The sequence below is a fragment of the Gigantopelta aegis genome, chromosome 10, assembly GCF_016097555.1.
Source record: "Gigantopelta aegis isolate Gae_Host chromosome 10, Gae_host_genome, whole genome shotgun sequence".
In the NCBI taxonomy this organism is placed as follows: domain Eukaryota; kingdom Metazoa; phylum Mollusca; class Gastropoda; order Neomphalida; family Peltospiridae; genus Gigantopelta; species Gigantopelta aegis.
The window spans coordinates 74,741,857-74,757,649 of record NC_054708.1 but is presented as its reverse complement, the minus strand read 5'-3'; positions in this window follow the sequence as shown (position 1 = coordinate 74,757,649).

Genomic DNA, 15,793 nt, shown 5'->3' with positions numbered 1-15,793 from the left:
ACCGTAGACACATCAGTCGGACCGCAGTTGGTGTATAATGTGCCCTAATAAACGCAAACCGTAGACACATCAGTCGGACCGCAGTTGGTGTATAATGTGCCCTAATAAACGCAAACCGTAGACACATTAGACTCAACAGTCGGACCGCACGCACGCGCCGAATCCATTCTATATAAGCATTTATTTAAGCTCTATGTTTATGTTTTAGCACTAGTGGTTTTAGCACCTTTATTAATTAATATCAGTAGGCCCATGGATGTTTTATGCATCGTTGGCTGCCCTGAGGGTATTATTATATTCTGAAAAGGACAAACCACGAAGCGATTTTAGCCCTAAGATCACCTTTAGTGATAAGTACCCTTAAGGTGATCTTGTAAGATCGCTTCGAGAACGCGGCCCAGCTCTTTCTTCTGAGATGTCGGTTTAAAAAAATACACTTACTATTTCGTTTCATTTCAAACTATTTGTGTGCTTAAATTCCATCAAGGTTCAAGCACGCTGTCTTGGGCACACATCTCAGCTATCTGGGCTGTCTGTCCAGGACAGTGGGTTAGTGGCCTTACGCCTACTCATTGAGTCGTTAAAACTCGACCTGTGTGGGAGTCGGTACCGGGCTGCGAACCCTGTACCTACCAGCTTTATGTCCGATGGCTTAACCACGACACCACGATGGCCGGTTATACACCTGGTCGGAGTATACGATGAGAACTACATTTGTATGGGCTGGGATTACCATAAAGAAATCTTAACATGCTCTCTCTCCCCTGTCAACTTAAGTCTAACAGGTATCGGTGGTGTATTGGCCTTAAGGCTGGTATATACTGGGTTCACACCCCAGTATCGGAACCCGAATGAATGAATGTTTAACGGCACTCCCAGCACAAAAATACACATCGGCTATAGGGTATCAAACAAAAGTAAATATACGAATATGATTAGAGACAAAAATTATATCATTATGTAAAAAAAAAAAATACATTGTAAATTCAAAAAATAAATAAATCCACAGCTGTGGGAAAAGTACAATGCAAAAAAAAAAAAAAATCAAGGTAAGTATATTTTAAAACTTTGTATAGCAATACAAATATTTTTAAAACTTTGAACTTAATTCTGGGTTCACATTTCCATCATCAACAATATATTTTTTTATCGACTCCAGATGATTACATTCCACCAACTTGCGGCGTACTGTTAGTGTACATTGTTAGTGCTCACATTCAGGAGGAGGGTCCGTCCTCACAACAAAAGAATATTAAAAGTTAAAGTTTGTTTTGTTAACGACACCACTGGAGCACATTGATTAATTAATCATCGGCCATTGGATGTCAAACATTTGGTAGTTCTGACACACAACGAGGAATGTTTTATATATGCACTTTCCCACAGACAGGAATGAATGAATGAATGAATGAATGAATGTTTAACGACACCCCAGCACGAAAAATACATCGGCTATTGGGTGTCAAACTATGGTAATGCAAATAAATAAAGTGATGATCAACATTAATAAAAAAATTCAAGGTGTAAACAAAAACAATGTAAAGAACTGTGCCAAAAATACAAATACAAATATCACAGAATTTTACGGACACCGAATTTTACTCTAAACTTCAATTTGTGCTGTATTGGCCATTCTCAAAGAGAATGTTACACCCCTGCACCACGGTGAGGTTACAGCACGCGCAGGGGCCCACAGACAGGAATGCACATACCACGGTCTTTGTCCAATTGTGATGCACTGGTTAGAACGATAAAAAGTCCAATCAGTTGAATGGATCCACCGAGGTGATTCGATCCTGCGACGCATGCACCTCACGCGAACACTCAACCGACTGAGCTAAATCACTCTGCCGATGCCGGCATGACACAAGACCTCATCCTTCCTGCACCGCCTGTAGGAGGACTGCCACTCTGTCAGGTCTGACTTAACAGAATGAAGCTTGTTTGCAACCAAACCGTTCCAATAACATTGTCAAGTCGAAAAGACATATTGGTTAATATATTTAACTGTAGTGGACATCAACATGCCAATATGGCTGGGTACCCAACACAGTGTAACATCATATACTGTAAAGCTTGTAAACACGAAAGAGAGTGTTAAAATAATGTATTTGGATGCACACGAATCCTTAATCTCTTTCAGGGCTTTAAAGGGGCATTCCTGAATTTGCTGCATTGTAAGATGTTTCAGACTAATAAAATATTTTATAATTAAACTTACATATCAAATACATTTTCTTGTTTAGAATATCAGTGTCTGTATATTCAATGTGTTTCTGGTCGTCTTAATATTTGTAAGACGCCCAAACTGGATTTTGTCTTCAATTAAGTACGAAAAAACTTATTTTAGGAAATAAAATGAAATTTAACCTAGTACAAATATTACAACGATCAGAAATACGTTTAATATATAGCGACTAATATATTATGCAGAAAAATATATTTGATATATAATTTCAATTGTTAAAATGTCTCTGTTAGTCGATAACGATCTTAAAACTTGCAGCAAACTCAGGAATGTCCCGTTAACGCGATCAGAAACACGTTTAATATACAGTCACTAATATTTTATGCAGAAAAATATATTTGATATGTAACTACAGTCGCTAAAAAGTCTGTGTTAGTCGATAACATCTTAAAAATTGCAGAAAACTCAGGAATGTCCCTTTAATGATTGCCCATATTTCAGAAGTAAAGATTGATACTGAATCTGGTAATCTCATTTAAATCATTGTCTGATGGAAGATTTTTAGCAGAAGCCATAGAATTCCCATCTCTTGATCCGTGATTCCGTCTGTGTAAACAGGAATGTATCCACGGTACCTCTTTTGGTTTTCTATGGCATTTGGCCTCGCATCAAACAACTTCATATATAGCAATGATTTAAGTTTGGTAGCATATTACAGAGTAAGCTTTGCACGTCTAGCACCCAAATCAGGTACATGTACATCAACGTACAAGCTCTTCACAGGGCAAGTTTAGACTGCGCAATGGCCCACTACCATTAAGTAAGTTCGTGGTCGAAAACAAAATATACTCTTCAAAAGAAGAAACGCAAAACCACATTGTCGTAACATTTGGAGAATCCGATAATTACCAAATGTTGCAGGATTGTTCACAATTCACTCTAGTCCATTGTGAGTAAGTGATAGGACACACCACCAAGGTCAAGGTCATCTGGAGTCAATACCGGGTGTGGCCTCCGCGTGTGTTGACAACTGCCTGGCACCGCCTGCCCATTGAAGCAACCAGAGTACGGATGACGTCCCGGGGGATGGTGGCCCACTCGGCCTGCAAGGCTGCTGCCAGCTCGGGCAGGGTCTGGGGCTGTGGTTGTCGCTGTCGGAGGCGTCGGTCCAACTCGTCCCATAGATTCTCAATTGGGTTCAAATCCGGTGATATCGATGGCCAAGGAAGGACATTATTGTTGTTGTTCTGTAGGAAAGCCGTTGTGAGACGTGCTGTGTGAGGCCTGGCGTTGTCATGTTGGAACACTGCGTTGGCGTTGGCCATAACTGGAACGATGTGTGGCCGGAGGATCTGGTCAATGTAGCCCTGTGCATTCAGGTTGCCCTGCACGTGGACCAGGTCAGTTCTGCCAGTGTGTGAGATGGCTGCCCACACCATGACACTACCCCCGCCGAATCTGTCCACTTCCTGCACGCAGTTTGCCGCATAACGTTCACCACGACGCCTATACACGCGACATCTTCCATCATGACGTCGGAGCAGAAATCGGGACTCGTCACTGAACCACACCTGTCTCCATCGCAGTTGAGGCCATTGTCGATGAATCTGGCACCACTGCAGTCAGAGTCGACGGTGTTGTGGTGTTAAGATGACACCTCGAACTGGACGTCTGGCACGAATTCCTACCTCACGTAGGCGGTTCCGTACGGTCTGGTCGGATATCCTGCGCAAACCTGGTATTGCTGCGGCTGTGGAGGTGGCAGTAGTCAATCGTTCCCGAAGGTGGCGTATCCGGATGTAGCGGTCCTGCCCGGGGGTAGTGACCCGTGGTCGACCGGATCTAGGGAGGTCACGTGTTGATCCATGTTGCTGGTAACGGTCCCACAGTCTGGAGATGGTGCTTGGGGACACATGGAATGCCCTGGCAACGGCCGTTCTGGATTTGCCTGCGTCTAGTCGGCCGATGGCATTGTTTCTCTGCGGTTCACTGAGACGTGGCATGTCCTGGATTGTCAACTGTCGGCCAGATACAGAGGCCAGGCAAGCGAACACCCTGCACTTTTATACTGTCGGTGTTCATGTTGCACGTGCAGACAACGCACGTGCAGTGGTGACATGGTTTGCACGTGGCTGCGTTTTTGCGAATATTCACATTTTGGAACTTTATTGTACAGTAGCTGCGTTTTATCGAATGTAACCGTGGAAATGTGTTTGGGACATGCAATGACCTTATATTCACAAAGCATGAACCGGTAGGAAACATAAACTCGGAGTTATAACCCATTTGTACCCTTTTGCGTTTCTTTTTTTGAAGAGTATATATTAAAACGTTCGTCACAAGTCTAGAATTTGAAATATTATTATTCATTACTTTGTGGCGTTAAACCTCAGAATGAAGGCAGCACTGTACGTGACAACATGACATGACACTGATGACGTTCAATTCTCGATACAGAAATAATATAATCCTGTTTCTAACACCATTATTATGGCAGTTGATCCCCTTTTAACACTGCATAACCTATCAGTTAAAACAGTTCTGATTTCAACAAAATAAATGAAAGAAAGAGGGCGCTATTTTGAAATCAACTAAATGCGTCATCGCAATTAGTTACATGCCGCTGATTGGCTGCCATTAATGGGGTGATCTTTGCTGGACTACTTGTAGGGTAGGTATTATTCCGCAAGAGTCCGAAATGATTACATGTTCAAAGTGCTTCAATTTACTGATTTTTTTGGACAAATATTATATTGAAGGTGGGTAATACATAAAATACCTCACTAGTTTTTGTTAGATATTATTATTATGAAACTGAGAACTTATCCTTTCGTTCGGTTAGATGCACGAAACGTTCGAAAAGCTTGGTCGTGTCTAGTCCGAATGGATGTAGAATGTGTGGTTCTTGACATAACGGGCTCCGTGCACTAGATAGTGTCATAACGAATTCCGAAATCATCGTACGCCGTAAGGTCCTGTGGTATCAAATGCGTTTCCTACCGCAACCACTACCATTTCCGCTGCTGCTGCTGCTGCTGCTACTACTACTACTACTTGGTGACGTAGGGAGGGGGCACAGGGTCATGCCCCCCCCCCCCCCAATGTTTTTGTTTAAACTATTAAATTATATAAAATCATATATACATACATATATACACAGTGTGGGTTGTCTCCCACCTACCCCACGAATATGGATTGCCCCTCCATATAAAATCCTGGCTACGCGAGTGCTACTACTACTACTGCTTAGAAACTACACCTATTACTATTAATGTAAGTACTACACGTACCACAAAAACAGAGGAAGAGAAGGAAAAAGTTGGGGGGGGGGGGTTAAATTGAGAGATAACTATTTAATTAGCAGAAACAAATTTTAATTTAAGCTGGTACATTTTGTTCTCCCTGTGTATGGAAAATAATGTACCCCACAATTTTAAATATCTCATCTCCTACACACCACAAATACACATACTGAATAAATCTGTGTTCACAGAAATGTGTATTGTATGTAAAGAGCTTCAGTGCAATTAATTTTAATTTATGAAATCTTTGATTGTGTTATAATAATAAATTTTTAAAAAATTAATTTTGACCACAGACCTGTAGGTATCCTTAATAAGCAGCACTGTAACTGTTATCAGGTGACAGAATGGAATCTGTTCTGGGTTTTTTCAGTAAATGAATGAAATGGATCTCTCTCTCTCTCTCTCTCTCTCTCTCTCTCTCTCTCTCTCTCTCTCTCTCTCCCCTCCCTCTTTCATTTGCTTTCACACTCTTCCTTTCTCCCCCTCTATCTCCATCTCCCTCTTTCATTTGCTGTCCCTCCTTTTCGACTGGCGTCGTGGTTAGGCCATCGGCCTACAGGCTGGTAGGTACTGGGTTCGGATCCCAGTCGAGGCATGGGATTTTAAATCCAGATACCGACTCCAAACCCCGAGTGAGTGCTCTGCAAGGCACAATGGGTAGGTGTAAACCACTTGCACTGACCATTGATCCATAACTGGTTCAACAAAGGCCGTGGTTTGTGCTATCCTGCCTGTGGGAAGAGCAAATAAAAGATCCCTTGCTGCCTGTTGTAAAAGAGTAGCCTATGTGGTGACAGTGGGTTTCCTGTCAGAATTACCATATGTTTGACATCCAATAGCCGATGATAAGATAAAAAAATCAATGCTCTCTAGTGGTGGTGTTAAATAAAACAAACTTTACTTTTTTTTGTTCTCACATTTTATTTCAACTCAACAAAAATTCACCAAAGACTGAGCCCTTGTCAGTAAAACTCTTTTAATTTAGTTTGTATACCTTTCCTTTCTAAGAGTAGCCCATGTAGTGGAAACAGCGGGTTTCCTCTCAAAATCTGTGTGGTACTAACCATGTGTCTGGTGCCATATAACCGTAAATAAAATGTGTTGAGTGCGTCAATAAATGAAACATTTCTTTCTTTTTTACCTTTCCTTTCTTAAATTCTTCTGATGCATTGCAAACTGAAGATGCTGAAATTGGGAGATTGTGATTTGTTTACTGTAGTGACATTTTGATGAAAAATATTTTACAGGACAGAGCTTGGAAATCAGCTGAACTTTGCACAATGATAAATTTCTTTTACCAATGACTATATTTTAACTCTGATTTTATTTTTTGAAAATATGGATTTATGATAGTAAATATGTTAGCACATTGGATTTATTGTTCACTATGAAGGAAGGAAGGAAATATTTTATTTAACAACATACTCAACACATTTTATTTATGGTTATGTAGCATCAGACATATGGTTAAGGATCACACAGATATTGAGAGAGGAAACCGGCTGTCACCACTCCACTTCACTCTTTTCGATTAGCAGCAAGGGATCTTTTATATGCACCATCTCATAGACAGGATAGCACATACCATGGCCTTTGATGTTCACTATGAGTACACTTCTCTAAAGTTGCAATGACGCAGCATGATTATAAAATGTTAAATTATTAGGTTTAAGTGAAATTGAGAGCCTAACTTGAAACAGTTTAACTTTTTGTTCTTTTAAATAGCAGTACCGGTACTTTAAAAAGTGAAATAAAAAACCAAATAAATATGAAATGTGAATTAGAGAGACAAATAGTTCAGAATTATATTTATTTATACATGTGTAACTTGACTGGATTTTCAGTTTATGAGGGGATCATTAAAATTATTTTATGAATACCCAGTCTTTAATGGTGTTTGCTAGAGTAACTTATATGTTAATTGTACATTAAGGCTCTCTTCCACTATTTGGCTTGTTAATTGCTGAAGCAGCTTAATATAGTCTTGACAGTTTAGGAAATAGTTCTTTATTTAAAAAACTAGTATAAAATACTGAAATGACTGTTCAAATCTTTCTTTGATTACAAGTAGATATAAAATTATAAGTAGTACAGACCTTAATGTGAGAAACATTGCTCGGGGGGGTGGGGGGGTTAATTGCTCCCACTAACTTAGATTATGTGGAGCCATTTAAATAATACCATCTTGATACCACATAAAGAAATACCTCCAAAAATTAAAAAGACATTGCTAAGAAGGGGGTCATTTTCACTCCTCCAAACCCACCCACCCCCATACCACCATGAACACACCTGAGTTTTGAGTCTTGTAAGTGCCAGATTGACCATACCTTGGTCTACATTTGATGTCCCAGTCATGTGGCAATGGGTGGGATGGAGTGGGGGATCTGATTCCATCAAAGGTGATTTATCTTATGCCAATTTACGGTCAGATAATTTTATTTAATACTAATAATTAAATTTACATTATAATCATTAATTTAAAACCAACCCATTGGTCCATCTGGAGAAATGCAAGTTTGTTAATTTCTTGATGAATGTAAAAGTAACATCAGAGAACATCAGATCTGATGACATATTTAGTTTATATTTGTAATTTTTTCTTTTAGGTTCTTCAAGGTCTGGGCCCCCCCAAAACACATACAAATTAATATGTTTTCATCACAGTTTGAATTTAGATTGTATCGTTTCACTGTGGTTTTGATGGATATAATTATAAGCAACCTAGGTTTTTCATATTTTTACTGAAGGATTTTTTTTTGATAATCATTGTTTCTGTCAAGTGGCAGCACATTAGGAAGTTTGATAAATGGCATTATTTAAAAAGAAAATAGTAATTTTGCATATTTGATGTCGGATTGTATTTTGGAAGGCACAAATGTTGTTAATATGGGAAAAATTGAACTTTTTCCCCCTCTTCACCATCAACGATCATAGACTGGTTTCCTGCCTTGTTCTTTAAACTTATGGATTCCGAATAGCGAGCATAGCAAGAGTGGCGATATAGAATAATCCAGTCTAGCGGTCAGTCTTCAGAACAGCCCCGATGTTTGCCGATTGGGTAAGGCCTTGAACTTGACTTTACCAAAATTTCGAAAAACATGCTCCTGAGCCATTACTGATAACATTCCTATTTTGGGGTGGGTGGGGGGGGGGGGGGGATTCCTATTTTTGAAGGCCTGGATTCCTATGACACTCCAACGAGGGTTGACAGCTCTGCATATACTTACCTTTTGTGACACCTAATGGCCGATGTGTATTTTTGGTGCTGGGTTGTGGTTAAACATTCATTTGTTTCATTCATTCATCACATCTCAAGCCTTGTACTGTCACATCTCATGATGCCAATTTCATTGTGTCACAGGTGGGAGAAATAGGACCTGCTAAGAAAAAACAAGGTCTGCTGGAAAAAAAAAGAGTGGGTGGAGAGTTTAACACAGTGAGATGTATTTTGGAGCATTATAAAATTAAAATATGACAGGATCACGAGCTCAGCCTCAGCTAACTAGAAGATGAGATGATCGTACACACAGCTGTTTCTTGAAAAATGGCAGGCTGCTATTTTGAGCCATTTCTTGCTCCAGCCAGTGCACCATGACTGGTACATCAATGGCCATGGTATGTGCTATTCTGTGTATGGAATGGTGCTTATAAAAGATCCCTTGCTGCTAATCGAAAAGAGTAGCCCATGAATGAAGTGGCAACAGCAGGTTTTCTCTCTCAATATCTGTGTGGTCCTTAGCCATATGTCCGATGCCATATAATGTAGTTAAAATGTGTTGAGTGTCGCATTCCTTCCTTCATACAACAGCCCCTCCCTCGACGAAAATCAGATCATAAGGTTCATCTGCTGTTTAATCTATTTGCATTGTACAACATTATCATTCAGTTGAATTGCAGAGATATTTGCCCCAACATATTTAGACACAAACATATAGATTTAGTTTAAAAAGTGCTGAGGGGTCTTTTAAACAATTTCTCGTTTCAGCCAGTGCTCCACAACTGGTGTAACAAAGGCCGTGGTATGTACTATCCTGTCTGTGAGATGGTGCATATAAAAGATCCCTTGCTGCTAATCAAAAAGAGTAGCCATGAAGTGGCGACAGTGGGTTCCTCTCTCTATATCTGTGTGGTCTCTAACCATATGTCTGACGCCATATAGCTGTAAATAAAATGTGTTGAGTGTGCGTCATTAAATAATTGCAGAGATATTTGCCCCAACATATTTAGACACAAACATATAGTGCTGAGGTGTCTTTTAAACAAACATTCCTCCCTTTGCTTTTTCCCATAGACATGACCAGTAGTGTGGGACTTTAATTGTCACAAATTTTGTATAAACTACTGCACAGCTATACCTCTGACAATCGAGTGGGTGTGACTTTTTCTTAACAAACTGTACCAGCTCTGTGCTTATTTTGTTCTCCACCCACTGTAGGCATCAGTGTGCCTTTTGTTGCTGATCATGTTCAAAATAATCTGGTCGTGAGACCTTCTCTCAAGATGTTTGGGTCACACTACCCTGTTTTGTTTGTATCATGTATGTCTACATGTTTTTCTGAAAACATAATAACTGTATGAATTTGTCTATACAATGTTTGATTTATCAGTTGTGCTATTGCTAAGTGGTCTGATTTAATTATTCTGTCATATACGTCTAATGATGGCGAACCTTTAAAAAAAAAACATGTTCGGTTCAGTGATCTTTTTATGAAAGTCACCTTGACTTGCATATTTCTGTTGGGGTTTTTTTTCTGCTGCACATTTCTGTAATGTTTTCTGTTGTACATTTCTGTAAAAAAAAAAAATTCTTTTGCACATTTGTGTAAATTTTTTCTTTTGCACATTTGTGTAAAAAAAATTCTTTTGCACATTTCTGTACATTTTTTCTTTTGCACATTTCTGTACATTTTTTGACGTACCTGTTCTCACTTATTTGTTTAAATACTGGTAATTAATTTAATAATTAAAAAAAATATATAATAAAAGTTTAACACAATTTTCAATACTGGTCTTTTAACTGGGCACTTTCTTTTTCAAAATGAAACTTAAAGGGGTAGTTTCAAAGTTATATATTATGACCAAAAATATTTCTTAATTTTTTTGTAAAGTGTAAAGATTGTACCTTGCGGGGGGGAGGGGGGGACATAACTCAGTGGTAAAGCACTCGCCTGATGCGCGGTCGATCAGGAATCGATTCCTGTCAGTGGACCCATGACTGGTATGTTAAAGGCCGCAGTATGTCTGTGGGGTGGTGCTTATAAAAGATCCCATGCTATTAATGGAAAAATGTAGCAGATTTCTTCTCTAAGACTACATGTCAAATTTACCAAATGTTTTACATCCGATGGTCAATGATTAATAAATTAATGTGTTCTAGTGGTGTCGTTAAACAAAACAAACTTTAACTTGAGTTGCATGCCCACAAAAGGTTACATCCATATAATTTCATCTATTATTATGCCAAATCCAACAAAGGTTGCTTCTCCAAACTGACGACAAATGACTGTTATTTTAATGGCTACATAATTATGATTTTCATTTTGTCGATCATTTTCTTCTTGTCTAATCTGTTGTGTCTAGGCTACATGTATTTGTCATCCCAGCCAGTGGTATATCAAAGGCTGTGGTATGTGCTATCCTGTATGGAATGGTGCATATAAAAGATCCCTTGCTGCTAATGGAGAAAATGTAGCGAATTTACTTTCTATGACTGTCAAAATGACCATATGTTTGACATCCAATAGCCGATGATTAATAGAAAAAAAAATCAGTGTGCTCTAGTGGTGTAGTTAAACAAAACAAACTTTAACTGTTATGTCTATTTAAATAATGCCCTAAATTTTGTGTGAACAAAAAAATAGGTTACTCAAAATTAGATCTGCGTGAGCAACATGTGAACAAATTGATTGCTCACCATTTTATGAAACCTGTTTAATCTATACAAAAATAAAAAGAGAAAACCAGTGTTACAAATGATGATTGTTTGCGATGTTTTATAAAAACTGGCGTCGTGGTTAGGCCATCAGTCTAGAGGCTGGTAGGTACTGGGTTCGGATCCCAGTCGAGGCATGGGATTTTTAATCCAGAATACCGACTCCAAACCCTGAGTGAGTGCTCCGCAAGGCTCAGTGGGTAGGTGTAAACCACTTATACTGACCAGTAACTGGTTCAACAAAGGCCATGGTTTGTGTTATCCTGCCTGTGGGAAGCGCAAATAAAAGATCCCTTGCTGCCTGTCATGAAAGAGTGGCCTATGTGGCGACAGCAGGTTTCCTCTAAAAAACAGTGTCAGAATGACCATGTTTGACGTCCAATAGCCGATGATAAGATAAAAAAATCAATGTGCTCTAGTGGCGTCGTTAAATAAAACAAACTACTCTTTTTTTTGTTTTATAAAAAAAAAAAAAAAAAAATGTTTTGTAAAATGTAGATATACCGTATATTGCCTTGGATAAGCCGACCTCTTAGCTTGACCCTAAATATCTAGTACAAAATCATCAGCCTTGTGTATAAGCCGAGGTCATCTTTTGTCCAATTGTATGTTGTATCGATTTCAATAATACTGTTAACAAATTGACTTGTGCTTTTCTTGTTCATTATATTTGTTTTCCCTTTAATTATTACAAAAACGGTACTCGCAATCGCAATCAATACGGAAATGCTAACATCTACCATGCCGTGAAAAATAATTTAGAACTGATAAAGCATAACAGAAAAATAAATAATTCAAGCTGTAACAACATAATCACTGCACACAAGTAATTAATTTATTCACTGGACAGCAAAAAGTAAAATCATTGAGGTATGTTTAATCCCTCACCACACACACAAAAACAAAAGATCATGTGGTCCGTGACTGTAGCTGTTCACTGTATATGGTATGGTCATGTGACAATTGTGGGAGTAATTATCGTCCTGAAATTCATGTTATGTTTTTTCAGTCGGTAATGTTAATAATGAGCTTAATTTATTTATGGCATTACTTTACAGTTTAATGCACCCTCCTAACAAAACAATAATTATTAGAAATATAATACTTGTTTGAAGAAAAAACACTGTTTTGTATCTTAAATTTGCTATATGAAAGACTGGTCCCAGCACAGGTCAAACAAAGATGGCGGACAGTTGGAAAGAACACGTTTTTACCATTGAAATGACAATAAAACAAGTAATTTTTTATTATTATTCATCAAACTTATAATGCATTCAAGAACAAAAAACTGCATAATATTGCATGATGGGGTGTTTTATTTATACTGTGCACAAATTATTGTTACTTAATCTGTGAAAGGCTAAGGCCAGTAAGGGTCTGATCAAAATTTATAAGTCACAGTCGATCATATTTTCGATCGAAATTTTATACTCCAATTTGTTGCCTCTGTGTATAAGCTGACTCTCTTCGGCTAATACACGGCAATATACGGTAGACCTTAATTTAGGCATTGCCTGTTGGTCAATCCCCAACGTATAAACGTGAACAGAAATTGTTTAAAAAAAAAATTAAGAGATCATACATAATGAATTTACATGATATGTTTGCCTGTGACTACTCTCAAAATGTTTAAATTAAGGTGAATATTAGCACGACTAACTGACAGTGTGTAACCGTGTTAGTTTGAATGCTTTTCCACTTTAACACTGCTGACAGTTATTGATCTTGGTATATATTCTTGTTTAGTTTGTGTCGGAGCAATTTCCATTATTATATACCACCGTGGCATATTGGTTTTCCCAGAGTCGTTTTTGTTTACTATCAAGCATTCAGAACCACATAGCGGTATTACCCATTTGACAGATTAGTGGATAACATTGTTTTACACAAATGTAAGTTTCTCCAAGGTTGTAACACGAGATAAAAGAGAGTCTGTGTGTGGCCAGCCGTAATGAAACCAAGGATATATAAATATATATACAGTAATCTGAATAAAACTCAGCCTCGTTTGGGTTATCTTGTATACCAAATCTAAATCAGTTAACTCTTTAAGTGCTAAAGCTCATGTACAGGTAGGTAGTCTTTTGATAGATAGGGGTGGGATTTAGCTCAGTCAGTTGAGTGCTCGCTTGAGGTGCTTGCGTTGCAGGATTGAACCACTTCGATGGATTCATTTAGCTGATTGGGTTTTTTCTCATTCCAACCAGTGCACCACATCTGGACAAAGGTTGTGGTATGTGTTTTCCTGTCTGTGGGAAAATGCATATAAAAGATCCCTTGCTGCATTGAGAAAAATGTAGCAGGTTTCCTCTAATGACTACGTGTCTGAATGACCAAATGTTTGACATCCAATAGCCGATGATTAATTAATCAATGTGCTCCAGTGGTGTCGTTAAAAAAACCCAACCTTGGTAGATATGTATGTGCCTAGCAGTATAGTGAAACCAGTGGTATGTATAAAAAGAATGTATCATGAGTGGCTGTTGATATTTTACTTTTGGCTAACCACTTCAAATTATGCATCCAAATTACCTCCAAGAAATTACGCAACAATTTCTATCTGGCTATAATCCCATGGGACATTTGCAAATTCAATAGCACCCAAAACCACCCTCGCCCACTTCTGATTTCGGACGGGCTGCCTGTACTTACTTGCACTTGTCAGCATGGGCGATTCCTCCTCTTCCCCTCCCCCAAACATTCCGGTCCTGGACGAAAGATCCAGCGAGAGACAACGTCTACACCCATGACAGGCGTGCACTACAACAGCTTGTTCGAAATATGCATGTTAAACCCTATAACCTGACCTGACCTGTGGTTGTTGAAGACAGGGAAATCCCAACTAGAGAGAAAGAACAGTTTCTGAAACGAGCCTAAGGGGGAATAGAAACTTCGTGACGTAATGTTTACTAAATGATGTCATTCTGTGCACGTTAGCTGTCTTTCCCAAGTGAAAGACAGATTTACATCTATCACACTGGAAGTGGATGGATTCACATGTCTGGTGTGCAAGAAATATAGCATACTACATGAGTGGCTGTTAGATATACCATTTATCTCACAAGTTGTTTCTAAACTTACCAACTGAGCTAAAGCAAGCTGGATATGTTTTTAAAGAAGTTGTAAGATAAATAGTATCTAACAAACAAAAATGTAGTATTCTATTTCTTACATATTCTCACAAAAACACAGGTTTTAAACAAATTTAAATGTCTTTTCTGACTAAATCCTATTTACAGACCTTGTACTTGTAGCTAACTGTAGGGATCTTTTATATGCACCCGCCCACAGACAGGATAGCACATATCACAACCTTTGATATATACCAGGTGCACTGGCTAGAACAAGATATTGCCCAATGAGCCCACCGATGGAAGGATGGAAGGAAGGAAATGGTTTATTTTGTTACGGTTCTGTGGTTAAGGACCATACAGATATTGAGAAAGGAAACCCGCTGTCGCCACTTCATGGGCTACTCTTTAAAATTAGCAACAAGGGATCTTTTATATGCACCATCCCACAGACAGGATAGCACATACCACGGCCTTTGATGTATCAGTCGTGGTGCACTGGCTGAAGTGAGAAATAGCCCAATGGGCCCACTGATGGGGATCGATCCCAAACCGACTGCACATCAAGTGAACACTTTACTACTGGGCTATGTCTCTCCTCTTCCCTCCCCCCCCCCCCCCCCCCCCAATGGGGATTGATCTTAAACCACCGACCATACACCAGGCAAGCTCTTTACCACTGGGCTTTGTCTCACCCCCTTCTCTGCCAATAATGCACACATATACCCACCCATCACCCATCACCCAAACACCCACCCACCTATAATGTATATTTAACATGCCATAATGAAATGATCAGTGTATATACAATATGTTTACTGAACTTGAAATCAGTTATCATTTATATTAGATCTACAGTATGTACTGTACGGGGGTATCTGATGTTGTAAGGTATCATATAACAGAACATGTTGTGTATTTTGAATGGTAGAAGAAAGTACACCGAGAAAAACAGCAACAGCCCATAACAGCAGTCATTTGTATTGCTAACATCCCGTGGCAACGGACATCCATACTGGTGACAAAAGGAATTGATTTATTGTATTTCATATTGGATAACAGCCGCTGCTGTCTTGCTAGATGTACCTGGTCATTGCTGTATAAATCACACAATGTAACAAATCTCCTGGTAACACACAGATGTACATTTATATTAGGGGTGGGATTGACCTCAGTCGGTAGAGTGCTCACTTGAGGTGCTTGGGTCGGAGGATCGAACCTCCTCCGTGGACCCACTGAGGTTTTGTTCACCTCATCTCAACCAGTGCCCCATAGATGATATATCAAAGGCCTC